This window comes from Molossus molossus, unplaced genomic scaffold (assembly GCF_014108415.1).
Source record: "Molossus molossus isolate mMolMol1 unplaced genomic scaffold, mMolMol1.p scaffold_m16_p_6, whole genome shotgun sequence".
In the NCBI taxonomy this organism is placed as follows: Eukaryota; Metazoa; Chordata; class Mammalia; order Chiroptera; family Molossidae; genus Molossus; species Molossus molossus.
The window spans coordinates 102,405,094-102,410,780 of record NW_023425399.1 but is presented as its reverse complement, the minus strand read 5'-3'; the positions used below and the strand labels follow the sequence as shown (position 1 = coordinate 102,410,780).

The window sequence follows — 5,687 nt, the reverse complement described above, 5'->3', positions numbered from 1 at the left end:
GGGTTAGTTCTGGGGGTCAGGAGTGTTAGTGACTCTGAAAAGGAAGGTGGTGGTACAGGTGGGGGTAGGAGACGGCAGGCCAGTGGTTCTCCAGGTGCAGGTCCCAGCACGATCCCTGGGCATCTGTGAGAAATACAAGCCCGAGACTTCCGGTCCAGATGGCGTAGGTGAACGCAGTCGTCCTCCCACAACCACAGCAAAGTTACAACTAAACTACAGAACAACCATCATTCAAAACCGCCTGACATCGAGCTGAATGGCAGTCCTACAACTACGGGATTAAAGCAGCAGCCACAGGAGACTGGTAGGAGGGGTGGAGGGGATGGGCTGGTCCCACACCCACGTGTGGTGGATAAAAATCAGGAGGACACCTAGGCTGGGAAGGTCCTTCCTGAGGACTGGGGGGTCCCCGTCCCACACCAGGTGCCCCGCTCAGGGTTCCAGTGCCAGGAAGAGAGTCCCCATCACTTCTGGCTGGAAAAACCAGCAGGAACTGAGGCTCAGGGAGGCTGAAGCGGCTGGAGCCCCAGGCAGCTCCTTAAAGGGCCCGCGCACGGACTTATCGGACTCTCTCCCTCTAAGCCTGGAGGGGAGGCAGCTCGAGGGGCGCCAGAGACATACAGGGAAGAACTGAGCTGTTTGGCACTGGAGCGAGGGCTGGAGAGGGGGCTTTCTCCGGGACAAACGTGCTGTCAGAGGCTTCTGTTCCTTTGGTGAGCCCTTCTCTGGGCGGCAGACAGTCTCCATATCTGGGACTCCAGCAACCTGGCTCACACTGGTAGCCCCGCCCTGGTGAGTCCCTGAGTCCCCGCCCCACCCAACTTTCAGGCCCACCCAAGCTGCTGCCAGTTGCTTAACCATAGGATTGGCCTGTCTTGGATCCTGCTTCAGGTTTTTCCTAAATTCTTTCAAACGAGCAGCATCTGGTCTCAGCTAGCCCCATACCTCTTGTTAAGTAATACACAGAAACAAACAGGGAGGCAGCCAAAATGAGGAGACAAAGAAACAGGTCCCAAATGAAAGAACAAAACAAAACCCTAGGAAAAGAACTAAGCGAAATGGAGATAAGCAACTTAACAGATGCTGAGCTCAAAATACTGCTTATAAAGATGCTCAATGAACTTAGTCAGAACCTCAGTGAACTTAGTGAGGGCCTCATGAGCATAAAAAAGGACCAGTCAGAAATGATGAATGCACAGTCAGAAATGAAGGAGGCATTAACTGAAATAAAGAATAATTTACACAGATTCAATAGTAGAGTACATAAATCCAAGAAGCAAACCATTGATTTGGAATATAAGGAAGCAAAAAATGCCCAATCAGAACAGAAAATAGAATCCAAAAAAATGAGGATAGTGTAAGGAGCCTCTGGGACAACTTCAAGCATGCCAAAATTTGCATCTTGGGGGTGCCAGAAGGAGAAGAGCGAAAACAAGAAATTGAAAACCTGTTTGAAACAATAATGGCAGAAAACTTTCCTAACTTGATGAAGGAAACAGACATACAAGTCCAGGAATCACAGAGAGTCCCAAACAAGATGAACCCCAAGAGGCCCACACCAAGACACATCATCATCAAAATGCAAAAGGTTCAAGACAAAGAGAGAATCTTAAAAGCAGGAAGAGGAAAGCAGTTAGTTATCTACAAGAGCGTTCCCATAAGGCTGATTTCTCAAAAGAAACTTTGCAGGCCAGAAGGGAGTGGCAAGAAATAATCAGAGTGATGAAAAGCAAGAACCTATAACCAAGATTACTCTGTCCTGCAAAGCTGTCATTTAGAATTGATGGCCATATAAAGAGTTTCCCAGACAAGAAAAAGTTAAACCATCACTAAACCATTATTATATGAAATAATGAAGGGTCTTTTTGAAGAAAAAGATAAAACATATGAACAAACAAAATGGCAATGAATACATATCTATCGACAATGGAATCTACAAACAAAATGAACAGGTAGAACAGAAACATTCTCATAGATACAGAGAACATTTTGTTGTTTGCCAAATGGAAGGGGGGTTGGGGGAATGGGTGAAAAAGGTGAAGAGATTAAGAAGTACAAATTCATTGCTAGACTGACAAACCTGAAAGGGAAAGGGGTTGGGGGGTGGGAAGAAATAAACCAAAGAACTTATATGCATAACCAATGAACACAGACAATAGTGTGGGAAAAGGCGGGAGGGGTGCGGGAGTGGGGAGGAGGGGGTCAATGGGGGAAAAAATGAGGAACATCTGTAATACATTAAACAATACAGATTAAAAAAAAAAAAGAAATACAAGCCCGCCCTGGCCGGGGGCTCAGTTGTCTTGTGCACTGAAAGGTTGTGGGTTCAATTTCTGGTCAGGGCCCATCACCTGGGTTTCGGGTTTGACCCCTAGCTCCTCTCACATGGATGCTTCCCTTTCTCATGGATGGCTCTCTTCCTCCCTCTCTAAAAACAAAATCAATGACAAACATATTCTCAGGTGAGGATAAGACAGAAGATAAAGAAGATCGTCAGGCCCACGCGGACCTGCTCAATCTGAAACTCTGGGAACAGGGCCCAGCAAGCTGAGGTTAGGACCCTCTCCTGGTGATTCTGATGAACATTCACGTTTGAGAATCACTGCTGTAGATCGACTGGCTCCCTGTTCAATACTTTGAGGTGACCCTCGTGGCATTTATGTAAGCAAGAACAAGTGGAATCAAGGTGAAAAAAACCTAGGCAAATCATTTCTAAATTTCTCCCAAACTTCTGCTGTTAAGCATAAGTTTATATTTTCCTCTGCTACATAAAATATAACATTCACCGAGAAATTCCTATATGCTTGGCAATGTGCTCAGTATTTCACCTACATTATTTCCTTGAATTTTCCCATCTTTTCTATTAATTAGGTGCTATTTTTATTTCCATTTTACAGATGAACAGACGAAAGGATTAAGAATCTCATTAAAGGTTTTGGAGCTAATAAGTGGCAGAGCTGAAATTTGAACCCAGGGAATTTCACAAAAATGAGCTTGGCCTTCTTAACTGCTAAGCTGTGCCAGGCTACAGGCTCTTAATTTCCCATCACGCGCTCCCTGCGTGAAGACTGCGGACCCAGCACGCTTTGGTAATGTATATTGATTGGTGTTGTCTTGCTCTGGGTATGATGTAGAACTGGTATTTTGCCTGTCATTGCTAACTCATTGCTCTTGAACCTCTACAGAGTCAACCATTTCAACATACTTGTGCGTAGTTGAGCTCAGAGCGTATTGCTGAGCAGACTTCGTACATACTGTGTTTTAATCTTGCACTGGCTAAATTTATGTTTTCCTATTACACCTGTAAATCTCCCCTTGTCCTAATCTGAATGATTTACCATTTTCCTCTCAAGGACTTTCCTGTGTTGTATTGGCACCTCCTATTATATTTTAGGAGAAGGGTGAAAATAATGAGACTTGGTGATTTTAAATCTGTCCCAAATATTGTTTCGGGATAAACATCCAATTACTCTTTTTTTTTTTTCTCATGGCAAGTTTTCTGTAATTGGAAATGTGGAGATAATCTGTTTTAAATTCCAATGTGTGAAACCGTTTCGATGCCACGGAAGCCCTCTCTTTTGTGTGTGAGCGATGGAGAAAGGGTTGAAGAGACTTGGCACATTAATTTTAATTCAGAGGTAGTTTCGGAGAGACGAGTTAATTTTCTAAATCAGCCTGGAGAGCTGGAGCCGGGGACATGCGTTCAGGGGAAAATGTCATCCTCGGCTGGGACAGTTATGAGGTGATGGGCTGGGGGTAAACCGGCATCGGAGTGCAGCCATGTGCCCAGAGCCGCGGCTGGTGTGCCTGAAACTTCCCGACACTGCGTCTTGCTGATTCTAAGACAGATCACTTCTTCGCTTTTTAATGTTGATGAGATCAGAATGCACCTTGTCGTTGATGCATATAGGGTAGGATGGAGCTTTTGGCTGAGGCTAATCTAGAAACTATATTTTTAAAGTAGATAGCAGTAGAAGGAGTCATGATCGTTTTTCCTTTTTAATTGTAATCCTGGCAAAATGCACATCTACGTTTTACCGTCTTTGCTGTTTTTCAGTGTCTAGTTCAGTGGCGTGAAACACATTCACACTGTTGTGCCGCCGCCACCGTCCGGCTCCGGGACTTTGTCACCGTCCCAGACTGAAACCCTGCACCCGCTACAGACGAGCTCTCCATCATTCCCTTCCTCTAGCCCTGGCAACGACAGTTTGCTTTCTGTCTCTGAATGTGTCTATTCCAGGTAACTGATACTAGCGGAATCATACAGTATTTGTTTTTATTTTGTGACTGGCTTAATTAATTTTACATGATGTCTTTAAGATCCCCCTATGTTGCAGCATGTGCTGGAATTTCCTTCCTTGGCAGGCTGAACAATGTCCCGCTGTGTGTATATACCACTTTGGGTTTATCCATTCAACTGGTGGACACGTGTTGCTTCTACGCTTCGGCTATTGTGAATAATACTGCTGTGAACATGGGCGTATACATAGGTTTAGGAACTTGCTTTTGATTCTTTTGCTTATATACCTAGAAGTGGACTTCGTACATACTGTGTTTTATTTCCAGAACCTGCAACCTAGGTATGTGCCCTGACCAGGAATCAAACCCACAGTCTTTTTGGTGTATGGGATGATGCTCCAACCAACTGAGCCGCCCGGCCAAGGCCATCTTTAGTTTTTTGATGAAGTCCCACACTGTATTTTATAATGGCTTCACCATTTTGCACTCCCACTAACTGTGCACAGGGTTTCGACTTCTCCACATCCTCACCAACACTTGTTCTTTTCTTGGTGTTTTGATAGTAGCCGCCTAGTGGGTGTGAGGTGAAGGAATCACGAGTCTTAACGGCCTTACTCACATAGAGGGTAAGATGAATGGGCAGGGACTGGATATTTGGGGGTGGCTTTGGGAGGAGGATGTTGGTAGAGTGCTGCTGATTTGATCCCATGGGGAAAACAAGTGAAAATAAAACCTAGGGACAGGTATAAGTTGTGTTTCCTTTTATTTTATTTTTTTAATATATTTTTTCTTTATTAATTTTAGAGAGAGCAGAAAGGAGAGGGAGAGAGAGATTGAAACATCAATGAGAGAGAACATTGATTGGCTGCCTCCTGCATGCCCCCCACTGGGGATCATCCCACAACCTGGGCCTGTGTCCTGACCGGGAATTGAACCGGCGACCTCTTGGTGCAGGGGTCGACGCTCAACCACTGAGCCACACCGGCTGGGCGTGCTTCCTCTTTTTTCTCAAGTCAAAAAAGACTTTCACCCACTTTGTGTCTAAAGACACCGCTTGGAGATGTAACGTGTACATGCCAGATGGCCTCGGAGAGTGTTCACACGGGTTCATGACATCAGTAGTCATGTGGGAACTTTTCGGTCCCTGTCTCCCCTCCCTCCCTCCCTTTAACTCTGGAGGAAGTTGCGGACAGGAGTGGAAGCCTAGGCCGGAGGAGAAAGAAGCAACTGGCCACACCCCATAACCTGCTTACTCTCCACTGCAGCAGACGCAGATAGAGGAGGTAGGCAGCTTTAACTTCATATCCGGACCAAGTTTTGATTATGAAATGGCACCGACTATTCTAGTTACCAAGTTGAAACTGCCTTTGTCACTTCAAGTGATAGTTGGACTTTTTTAATGACCTAAGAGAAGCCAGAGCATTCATGGAGTCAACTTCTATTTTCAT

The 5,687-nt window shown here is 45.2% G+C and overlaps 1 long non-coding RNA gene across 1 annotated transcript; it reads left to right on the top strand.

Annotated features, from left to right (window-relative positions):
* The first annotated feature begins 2,492 nt into the window (after positions 1-2,492).
* LOC118619346 lies at positions 2,493-4,865 on the top strand. The gene is made up of 4 exons (XR_004957159.1): positions 2,493-2,552; positions 2,898-3,089; positions 4,058-4,240; positions 4,803-4,865. It is a non-coding gene; the product is annotated as an uncharacterized LOC118619346 (long non-coding RNA).
* Positions 4,866-5,687: the final 822 nt, after the last annotated feature.